Source organism: Camelina sativa, chromosome 16 (genome assembly GCF_030686135.1).
Source record: "Camelina sativa cultivar CO46 ecotype springtype chromosome 16, ASM3068613v1".
Taxonomy (NCBI): Eukaryota; Viridiplantae; Streptophyta; class Magnoliopsida; order Brassicales; family Brassicaceae; genus Camelina; species Camelina sativa.
In genome coordinates this window covers 8518874-8531084 of record NC_141895.1, presented here as the reverse complement: position 1 = coordinate 8531084, position 12211 = coordinate 8518874, and the positions used below count along the sequence as shown (strand labels likewise).

At 47.3% G+C, this 12211-nt stretch overlaps 1 pseudogene; it reads left to right on the top strand.

Moving 5' to 3' along the window:
• Positions 1 to 286: 286 nt before the first annotated feature.
• On the top strand, positions 287 to 11282 carry LOC104753516 (putative F-box protein At1g58090; annotated as a pseudogene).
• Positions 11283 to 12211: the final 929 nt, after the last annotated feature.

Below are 12211 nucleotides of genomic sequence, written 5' to 3'. Positions count from 1 at the left end.
TCATTTCATTATTTTGTTAACACTATCAGTATCCGAGAATAAACATATCTAATTAAATTGATTAATAAATATTATGTAAAAAATAAATTATATTTCAGTATTATATGATTTACACTTATAAATACAACTTATAATTTAAATGTTTTAGTTATAAATAATTTGTCCCGCGGTATACCGCGGGACTTAATCTAGTATATATATAATATGAACCGTAAGGCGAAAGTGCAATAACTTTTACTTTTCCTTCCTTTACAAAACCCTAATAATGGTGCCGAAGAAAGCCCTAATGTTAGGGAGACAGCTTCCATCAGAGCTAGAAGAAGAGATACTCTTACGAGTTCCACCTCGATCTCTCGTTTGCTTCAGATCAGTTTGCAAAGGATGGAACACTCTTTTCAACGATAAGAGATTCCCAGAAATCTTGTTAAAGGCACATTCCCATCTTTATTCGATAAGCGTCGATCTCAACAAGGACGAACCAACTATAAAAGTGACTGATTTACGCTCTGATTTTCGCCTTGGCCGTTATAATCACGAGGGGACCTGCGATGGCTATTGTTGGATATGGGCCTTGCCCCCAACAATTACAGAAGTCCAAACAGAAAACCTTAGAGAATTTTGGGCCTGAAGTCTTGGATCTGGCCCATCTGGCCACATGGGCAAAATCGTCATTTTACAGAGCGACAGAAGAAGCCCTAGGTCAATGGCCCACTATAAGTGTCAGAGGTCATTGTCAGAGCTGAGGATCCACTTTTTGGGCAATTACAGAGAGAAGAGCAATTATTTTCGTATTAACTGTGCTTAGCTCCTTAATTGTCATTTTCTGTAAACACTCTCTTCAACTCAACGTTAATAAAAGGACCAGTTCCGATTTATCCCCATTAATGTTCGTATTATTTATATTATCGATTTTATTCATCAACAATTTGGCGCCCACCGTGGGGCTAGACGGAATCCTTTCATTTGACGAATAGAGTTTGAAGACAAAATCGTTTTGGGAAAACCAGCAGCATGTCTCATACCGATCTCTCCAGCAACAAAGGCGTCGACTCTTCAGCACCACGCTCTCCCGCATCTCGCATCGTATCTCCCAGGCCAACCATATGGGGCCGCACCCGCTCGAGGACGAACCAGCTCCAAGGCAACAATCCAACTGACCGAGAAGCCATGGGCGCTACACGTGTCGCTCCGACCAATGGCCTAGCCAATGGCGCTATCCCTCCGGAACGTGTAGCCGTAGGCGACAATCCAACGACCGCGAAGCCGTAGAAGCTACGCGCGTCGCTCAGACAAATGGGGTGCTAACGACACTACTCCTCCTGATCGCGCTTCTAACGGTGTCACCCCAACTGACCGCGCAGCCGCAGGCGCTACTGGACACACGCGTATAGACGTCACTATCAGTCAGGCCGCGCTCGATCAAGCTGTTCGAAGAACCCTGGACCGGATGAGCAGACAAGTCGTGCAAATGATGTCTCCAGGACGAACCGATCACTCAAGATGCCATAGGCCACAATCTTAAGCTTGACACGTGCGAGACGAAGACACGCTGGCACCACGTACTCCGTGAACTGAAAACAATACTCCGCGTGCTGAGCATAACCCTCCACGAGCTGAAGAAAACACTCTGCGAGCTGAACACACTACTCCGCGAGGAACGCACCACGTCAACAGAAGGTCTGACTTTCGTCCATCATCGTTTGACCCAATGGCGAGCAACCGAGAGTGCATTTTCAAACTGACCAAATGCTTGCGGATCAACGTGTTGGGCCGAATCAACCCGAGAGCGTAGAAAATCGCGCCCTACAGCAGGAACTTCATCAGATGCGAGCTCAGTTGAAGAAAACTACGTCGCAGATGCACCGCGTAACAAGCACAGCACCGGAGCTCGAGAGTGTGCTAGCAGAGGCGCGACGTTCGCCTTTCACTACAAGAGTATCAGACGTCAGAGTAAGACGCAACCCCGATACCAACAAGAGCAAGCCGATACCATACGACGGTAGGGGGATCCCACTGTCTTCCTTAAGTTGATGTCCATCCATATCGGTAGTTTGTACTTTTCACCAGAAGAGGAAGATGCGGAAAGTTGTCAACTGTTCGTCGAGAGCTTAACCGGTGAAGCGTTGAACTGGTTTTCAAATTCAATCGATGGCTATGAGACACTCACAACTGCCTTCCTTCAGCATCACCAATGCATAATGCATGTCCCTGCGTCGAATGCCAACTTATGGAGAATGCACCAGAAGCACAACGAGTCGCTGTGAACTTTCATGGCCAGAGTCAGAGGAGTCGTATCTCAGCTCGCCATCAGCGACGACGCTGCAATAGGAGCTCTAAAGAACGCGCTTGCCATCGAAACCAGGTTCAAGGAAGACCTAACAATTCTACCCGTCACATCCTTGGGCGAAGTCCTTGCACGCGCAAACCGATACATCGAGGTGGAGTAAGACGAAGGAAAAGAAAACCTCAATCAAACTGACGTTGTAGAGAAAGCACCCGAAAAAGCCCCGAGCTCAAAAAACAAAGCTGTGCAAGAGTACTATGAGCCTCGCCAGCATTACAACAAAGAATACGCCAAAGGCGAGAAAGGAAGGAAGGCAATGATGTTTGCTATCGATGGAAACGAGCAACAGCAAGGCAAGTGCTGGAATAAGTACGATCGTGAAACTGATGGCCCTACCTTCAAAGGCAAGCGAGGTTATTGAGAATTGCACAAATTTGGCGGACATTCCACAGAGGATTGTAAAACACTTCAATACCTTCTTCTTCACATCGATATAGAGCGAAAACGGAGAAAGGTTAACACGCATAAGGATAACCCGTACTGTTTAGCAGACCATCAACAACACGAGAGGCAGCGTGAAGAGGAGGCAGCAGCACAAAAGGAACGAGCACGAGCACAACATGACCGAGCACGAGAAATCGCTCGCCTGCATCTCCCCCAAAGAGAACACGATGAACCACCAGCTCCTCGCCGAAGGATCAACATTATTGTTGGCGGCTTATCAACATGCCGCGACTCTGTTCGATCAATCCAAGCTTACTGCCGCGAAGCAGAAGCAAAGCGTAGCTGGCCCTCCCATAGCAACATGTTTAAGCGGTCTTCCGAACCAATTACGTTTACTGAGGAGGACGCGCGCAAAGCTAGTCTGAACAACGATCCACTCATCGTAGAATTGGTAATTAGGGAAAGCTCGGTGACAAGAATTCTTATTGACATTGGAACCTCGGTCAACGTCATATTCAAGGATGTACTGATTCAAATGGAGATTGATCGCCGCAACACGACACATGAAACACAGCCTCTAACAGGATTCGATGGAGATACTATAATGACAGTTGGAACCATATCACTTCCAATTTATGTTGGCGGCACGATGCAATGTTTAAACTTTGCAATCGTGGATAAACCCATTGTTTACAACGTCATTCTTGGAACACCATGGCTCCATAAGATGCGTGTTGTAGCCTCCACTTACCACCAGTGCGTCAAGTTTCCAAATGCATACGACATGGTTACGCTACGCGGAGATCCTCTGATGGCATGAACTTGCTTCATTATTGAGAAGAAGATGTGAAACACAAGGGCATTTGTGATCGCCGAATCACAACCTCCACGAGATGCACGCACCCCGCCCCCAAAAGAATCCGTCATCCAAGTCAATGTAGATTTGTCTGTTCCTAAGCGCTGTGTCGGGATAGGTGTTGAGCTACCAATCATTCTAAGGGACGAACTCGTTCAGTTCTTACGAAAAAATGCAACCACGTTCGCCTGGTCGATAGAACATATGACCGAGATTGATCATGGCATTACCATCCACGAACTGAACGTCGATCCAACTTATAAGCCCGTTAAGCAAAAGCGTCGAAAGCTCGGCGCGGAATGAACAACTGCAGTCAATTACGAGGTACGGAAGCTACTTGATGCAGGATCAATTACTAAAGTTCGATATCCAGACTGGCTAAGTAACCCGGTCGTGGTGAAGAAGAAGAGTGGTACATGGAGAGTGTGCGTCGACTTCACAGACCTGAACAAGGCTTGTCCAAAAAACAGTTTTCCTCTTCCGCGCATTGATCAGCTAGTCAAAGCCACAGCTGGAAACGAACTGGTATCTTTCATGGACGCGTTCTCGGGCTACAACCAGATAATGATGCACAAGGACGACCGAGAGAAGACTGCATTCATTACCGAGCAAGGCACTTTCTGTTACAGGGTCATGCCTTTTGGGCTGAAAAACACAGGAGCAACATATCAGCGCCTGGTAAACCGGATGTTTGCAAGTCAACTTGGTTGAACCATGGAGGTCTACATCGACAATATGTTCGTCAAATCAGCTCAGGCCAAAGACCATGTCACACACCTAAAACAGTGTTTCGAGATACTCAACAAGTATAGCATGAAACTGAACCCGGCGAAATGCACATTTGGCGTTACTTCCGGTGAATTTTTGGGGTATCTCATTACGAAGCGCGGGATAGAAGCAAATGCGAAGCAGATTTCAGCGATTATGCAACGAGACACGAACACATGGATGCCTATCTCAAAGTCGTTCGCGACTTATCCCAGAAGTTTGAGTTCTTCGAGCTCGTCAAGATTCCACGAAGCGACAATGCTCCAGCTGATGCGCTCGAAACGCTTGCTTCCACATCAGACCCCGATCTCCGCCGAATAATACCTATGGAGAGCATCGATCGCCCAAGCATCAACGTCAATTCGCTGTCCCTTGCTCCTGTCACATTCCCTGAAGTCGAGTCCTTAGCACACGTACCGGGAGGTTCGAACAACGTCTTCGCAGTACCCACGGAAGCTCCCACAACATCACCTGCCCTGGTTTTACCACGACCAGCTCAAACTCCTAATACTTCCGCCGACGACGATTGGCAAACTGAAATTATCGCCTACATCACTGATGGGATAAACCCAAAGGATAAGTGGGAAGCTCGACGATTGTTCGCTAAATGCGCCAAGTACACGATGTTGGATGGCAACTTATTCCGTCATGATGCTAATGGCGCCCTCCTCGTCTGCATCAACAAAAAGGATGTCAACGACATCATGCGCAAAGTGCACGAAGGAGCCGAAGGAAACCATTCGGGCGGACGCGCTTTGGAATCCAAATCCGTCGCAATGGTCATTTCTGACCAACTATGATCGCCAATTGTACCGCATCCGCAGCCAAGTGTGAAAAGTGTCAACGCCACGCACCATTCATCCATTCTCCCACTGAACAATTGCGAACAACCTCACCACCATACCCCTTCATGCGATGGGTGATGGATATTGTCGGGCCGCTAAAACCATCTAACCTAAAGAAGTATCTCCTGATCATGGCGGATTACTTTACCAAATGGGTTGAAGCAGAATAATATGTCTCACTTGAAGCCAATGAAGTCCAGAATTTTGTTTGGAAGAACATCATATGCAGACATGGACTTCCATACGAAATCGTATGCGACAACGGCGCCCAATTCATCTCCCTAAGCTTCGAAGGATTTTGCGTCGGTTGGCGGATACGCCTGAGTAAGTCAACGCCAGGATACCCTCAAGGCAATGGACAAACGGAGGCCACCAACAAAACCATAATCACTGGGATCAGGAAACGGCTCGACGCCAAGAAGGGTCTATGGGCTGACGAACTCGACGGCGTCCTTCGGTCTCATCGCACTGCACTGCGCACATCAACTGGACGAACCCCATTCTCACTCGCATACGGCATGGAAGAACTCACTCTAGCCGACGTAGGAATACCAACTCTCTGACGTTCTATGCTTGTTCACGATCCAGAGCTGAACGACAAAATGCTGTGTGACCAACTCCTATTCATCGAAGAAGAGCGCGACCAAGCACTACTACGGATTCAGAACTATCAGCAAGCCGCTGCGAAATTCTACAACAAGAACGAAACACTCTCGAGCGATCTATCGACTCTTATTCTGACGCCCTGGCCAGACGGACAGCTCTAAAACGCTCTCTGCATGGGTGCAGTGGTGAAATAATCCACGTCCTTACTTCGGTAGGATATTTTAAGCCCAGCCCAGACTCGCAAAGCTAGCAGGAACCAGAGTGAGTAAGCCGAGATCCTGACTCGCACACCCGCAATTCTTGCAGCATTTACAAGGTATGCCGGTCACGCGTCCCGCACCTAAAATAGTACGACAAGTCCGTCTTGTTTACTCGAGACGTTTCGGGGAACAACATATCCAGAGTAAGCCAGGATACGTCCTGCACTACAAAATATGCCCTGTAAACAACGAAAACGTCGCATCTCTATTCTACGCAATAATCAATCTTTGCGCGGCAAAAGCAGCTTCATCCTAATGAAGGAAACAAAAATTGGCAATAATCAAGTTCATAAATCAAAAGCAACCAAGTTTGCAAATATCCAAAGGAAAAGTACAAAAGCAATGATTAAGAAAATCCAAAAGGAAAAACAACAAGCAATAATACGAGGACATCACTCGTTAGCAGCATCACCAGCGCCTTTGTCGACAGACTCTGGAAACGGCTCTAGATCAGCGTCAGGAAGCGGCGGCACCACAATCCCGTTAACCTTCGCTTCAAACTCTGCCTGGCTAGTTGCGAGACGCTCTATCCTACTCTCAGGAATCGTGGTTCCCTTGCCAATCAACTTCTGAAGACATTGCCTCGTCCCGGTCACTTGGCTGAGAACGATCAAATGAGGTTGTCTCTCACGCATTGCAGTCAAGTGTGTCCTCATACGCTCAATACGCTACCAATGTGCCCTGATCTCAACAGCAGCCTTTGCACGCTCTTCCTCCCCGCGATCATCTCGCGCTTTCTGAGACGCGCTGTCTCAGAATTGAGCTTCCTCCGAGACTCCTTACGCGAAGCCGTCAACTCCTTGACAAGCGCCTCACCATCCTTGCTCGATTTCTCGGCCTGAACCAACGTTTGCCGGACAAGCAAGGTCTCCCTTCTAGCCGCATGCACCTTGTCCTCGTAGTCGCCAACAAGGCAGTTCGTCCAGCTCATCGCTTAAGTGATCGAGAAAAATAGTTGGATTACGACTAAGCAATATGCACATTAAAACGAACTGTAGGATGAAACCCTAACCTGAAACTGCCGACGAACACCCTCCTCCTACATGGTCGGACAAGCCAAATCACCAGGAGCAAGAAGCGGAACGAAGTCACCATGAATCTTGCTGGCAAGATCTCTCACGTCGTAGCGAAAGGAAAATGAGTTATCAACCCTCACACGAACTTCCTCCGCGTGATGAGGACGCCTAGAACTTCCTCCAACATCACTCCGAGGACTCGAGCGAGACGACCTCTTCCGAGAACGATCACCACCAGCAGCTGGCGCACGGGGCACGGAAGAAGGCTTCTTCGCAGCACGAGCTGCTGCAACCTCAGTGGAACGAGTCTTACGACCAGGCTCACCCTCGGGAGTCAAATTCCAAGCAGAAGGACAAATCGTGTCTGGGTCTTCACATGAAATCTTGTTTATTCCACGAAGAAAACCCGCCTCCGCCAACCATGAATGTTACTCTCCTAGTCGTGTTAGATCGTAAGGCATGGCATACAGCGAGCACTGCATGGTCCCGTACTGTCGAGCATAGGTCTCGTAACGAGCTCGAAGAGGTCACAATTGATCGAGATTCCCTTCTTGAAATCGGTTATCGTGAGTCCCACTGCATTACGGATGGTGGAGATTGACAGCTGCGAGAATGCAATTTTCCGACAGGCGCAGTAACTCGTCAAGAATTCTGGAATCGGGAACCATAGGCCACATTCGGTAAAGAAGTCCTCGTAAACGCATAGGTGACCTTCTGGGCAGTCCCACAGACGTTCGTTGGCACTCGGCAGTGCAAGCTGCAGGTTTTGTGGCATCACGTAGAGATCAAACATGCGGGCTAGGAAAACATCAGTGCTCAGGGTCCTTCCATCGTCACGGAAGACACGTTCTCCGCCTTTTGTATGATCGTTACAACGTCTCGGAACCCCGCTACCTACGACAGTCCGAGCCGGTGCGTTCTTCGTACGCTAACACCTTCCCTCGTCGTTGACTTGAAGGATGTGGGATCAAAATAAGGTCCTGAGCCTCTATAGGAAACATGACGTCGAGCTCCCGAACATCTTCTTCTGTCAAATCCGCCAGATCTGTTACGACACCTCTTCCCTCCGACGGTTCCCACCAGGAAGGATAACTCGTCTCGAGTTCGTCTAGATCTCTCTCTAGCGCACGATACTTTTCATCTCCAAATTCCTCCGGAACGTCACCATAGACATCATCTCCTAAAGCCATTGTGCGAGACCTTGCAAAACCAACCAAGCAACCGGACAATATTGGAGCAACAAACCACGTCAGAAACATCATATTACTCAAGACTGATCGATCACACCAGAATTGTGTGCGCGCCACTACCCTCAAGTTTCAGCTCAACAACTCCCGAATCCACAACAAGAAAGCTCGTCGGTTTCGGACTAGCAACATCAATCTCAACAAGCTCCGTTTTTGTCACATTGACATCGTACTCATCACCTTGACTTCGCAAACACGCCAATTCCCAAAGCACGCGAATCTCGTCGAATCGAGCTCGCCATATACTCGTACACAAACCCATCATCATGCCAAAACTTGGTTTGGCCTCGGTCAAAGTCTCGCCAATATCAGTACCGCCATTCTCGAGTCATCCACTCTAGTACGTCGCAAACACCCAACGAACTTGCCGCCTGCGAGATGTAAGCTTGCCGACTCGTGACTCTCGCTACGATCAAGTACGCTATGCTTTGATCTCGCAAAGTCTCGACCACACCACCAACTCGCTTCCACGAATCTCGACCTCGCCACCTCGTTTCCACAAAAGTCAATCTCACCACCGAAGGTCAATCTCGCCTTTGCCTTCGCCACCGAAAGTGCAGCCCGCCATCTCACCACCAAGACAGCCATCTCGCCAATCTCACCATCTCGCCAATCTCGCCATCTCGCCACCAAGACAGCCATCTCGCCAATCTCGCCACCTTGCCACCAAGACAGCCATCTCGCCACCAAGACAACCATCTCGTCAATCTCGCCATCTCGCAGCTCTCATCCTCGCCACCTCGACTCCGCCATCCCCATCCCGCTGACACGTTCATCTCGCCGTTTCACCATCTCGCTAATGCGACGCAGTTATGCGTATCTCGCGGGACCACCATCAACCTCAGCCACCAAGTCGCTGAGAAATCTCCATAAATCTTCACCTTGCCATCACCGTACGGATCCCATCTCGCCAACGTCCACGCGCAGCAACACAAACGCATACAGAATCTTGGACTCGTACACGAACTCGCTCCACACCAACCACGATCAGGGCATCTCGCCGCAACGAGTGGAGATGGCACCAAGGTGCGATGGTGGTGGCCGAGATCCGGCGGCATAGAACGGAGTTTGCATGATGGAGGCGGTTCTGGGTGGCGGCGTCCTAGCGGCGAGAATGAAGCCGCGGTTTGACAAGAAATCCTAGCCACCCGAAAGAGCGGCGGGAACTGATGACGGCGTGAGGAAGTTGGATCCAGCGGCAAGAAAGCGCTGCTGGCAAAATAAACCGGCCGGTTCGTGCGGCGTGGACACGGCGTGACAATCTCGGCGGAGAGACCATGGCCCTTACAAGCCAAAATCAAAAAAAAGTAAAAGAAGAAGATAAGGGAGAAGGAGAGAAAATTACCTTGTGAAGGAGGAAGAGAAGTTGGAAGTAAAAGAAAAGTCAAGGAGATATATATATATATATGGGGGACCAGCGCGTTGACCGAGGTAAAAAGGAAAATCCTAGTTTGAAGCTATCTCTACCTCCTGCGCCTCGGGAAACATGCAGAACACGCAAAACTCTCGTTTAAAACCCGAGAGGCCTAGAAAAACGTGCGCAGGGCACTATTCGTTCTGGAACCTCCCGGATGCCTCGAAAAACGTGTGCAAGACACTATTCATCCCGGAACTTCCCGAACACCTCGAAAAACGTGCGCAACGCACTGTTCGTCCAAACATTTTCCGGAAGGCCATCAAACTCTCAAAGATCTTCTGTTCATTCTGCAAGACGGATCTAGAGACATGGAACTGTACCCGACGAGCTCAAGCATGCCATCGCACATCGGACTGGGGGGGACCATTGTTGGATATGGGTCTTGCCCCTAACAATCACAGAAGCCTAAACAGAAAACGTTAGAGAATTTTGGGCCTGAAGTCTTGGATCTGGCCCATCTGGCTGCAGAGGCAAAATCGTCATTTTACAGATTGAGAGAAGAAGCCCTAGGTCAATGGCCCACTATAAATACCAGAGGTCATTGTGAGAGCTGAGGATCCACTTTTTGGGCAATTACAGAAAGAAGAGCAATTATTTTGTATTAACTGCACTTAGCTCCTTAATTGTCATTTTCTGTAAACACTCTCTTCAACTCAACGTTAATAAAATGATCAATTCCGATTTATCCCCATTAATATTCGTATTATTTATATTATCCATTTCATACATCTAAGAGCTATTACTTATTCACGTATAGAATGGATGAACAAGACCGATGCCTGGTTTGGAACCCGTTGTTGAATCGGGCTAAATGGATTTCCACGGATAGGTCTATAAGTGGCAGATGGATGGGTTATGATGGTAGTAGACCCGAAAAAGTTTACAAGATTATTGGGATTTGGACTTCGTTTAAGCTTTCGCGCGGAGTTATTACGAGATTTGCAGTACTTCCCGATTTTGCAACCAATGCGTGGAAGGTTTTGAATCATACCCCTTTTGAGAAAGAGGAAACAATGGAAGAAGAATTGGAATCGTCCAGGGTCTTCCTGAATGGAAATGTGTACTGGACAGCTTATACTTATCCAGGAACTCGGTATTTCATCCAAATGCTCGATGTTTCAAAAGGGATAGAAAAGACCTTTTGTGTTCTACCGTGTACCGGGAGAAGAAGTACTACCCATAATCGCATCCTCTCCATTTACAATGTTACAGCAACACACAAGTACAAGAAATATTATGATTTGGGTGACAGAGAAGAAAATTGGTAATGGGGATGATGGAGACGATGTGGTGTGGATTAACTTCATGACTGTCTCAATACCTTACTTCCCCTTAGTAGTTGGTCACATGTCTACAAGTTACTTTGTCGACAATAACATCTGTGGAAAGAGCTTCGTTCTGTGTTGTCCTAGCAAGAAACCTAGAAGTGCTTGGGTCTATATTGTGAGGGGAGATATGTGCAAAAAGATTAAGATACATGGAGTGGTATCTAAGTTTCAGTCCTCTGTCTATGTTCCCAGTTTGATCACAATTCCTTGAAAGACTTTGGCTGTACCAAGAATTTTGTTTCTTTACAAGTTTGATTCTATTTTTATTTAACTTCATGTAGTTTGCTTTGTTATGAATCACCTCTTTTCCCTTTTGAAGTCGTTCTCATTGGTTCATATATGTATGTAATTAAGTCTGTCCTAAAAACGTTGAACTCAAGCTAGAACCACAATTTGTTTGGCCTAATTCGGTTAATTAATTCGTTTTGTTTAAAATCTAGTTCGTTTATACATTTATCGGTTCAGAAGAAGAGACCACCAATAGGTTGTGCAGAAAACATTGAAGACTCTTACGACTTACGAGTGTAATGCCATGAAGTGGCTCTGCTTTCAAGGCGGTCCACGGTTTCAAGAGGGATGCCAGAGAATTCTGTGGGACTCAAGTTTTTCAATCAATTCATGCACTTTGATCTTCTCCGGTTCTCCCTTGTTTGTGTACGGTGTACCCAAAACCTTGATGATTTCAACAAGCTGATCTACTCCACTTTCGCCAGGAAACAGAGGCTGCATAACAAGTCCATTAGAGCACGAACAACAACTACGAGGTTGACAAAAATAGAATACCAAGAACAAAAACCATATAACTAATGCTAAAATAGTGCTTCACTCTGTCCAAGAAGCAGTTCAGACATCGTGGACCATGTGTCTACTGCAGCAGTTGTGTACTCGGTGGTTCCAAAGTTGAGCTCTGAGGCACAGAGATAGTATCTTGAACTGTTGAACAAATGTAAGAAATATTACAGGACATATTTTAGGCATAGACTAGAACAGTGGCTTTAAAATTCTTGTGCCAGAAAAAGAACAGTGGCATGCATAGACCTTGCTCGAAAAAGAAATCAAACAAAAGTAGCATACAGAAACGAAGTGAGGTGTGTCACCAACTCTTTTTCAACGAAAAAACAAATGGAACTTAGTCACTTA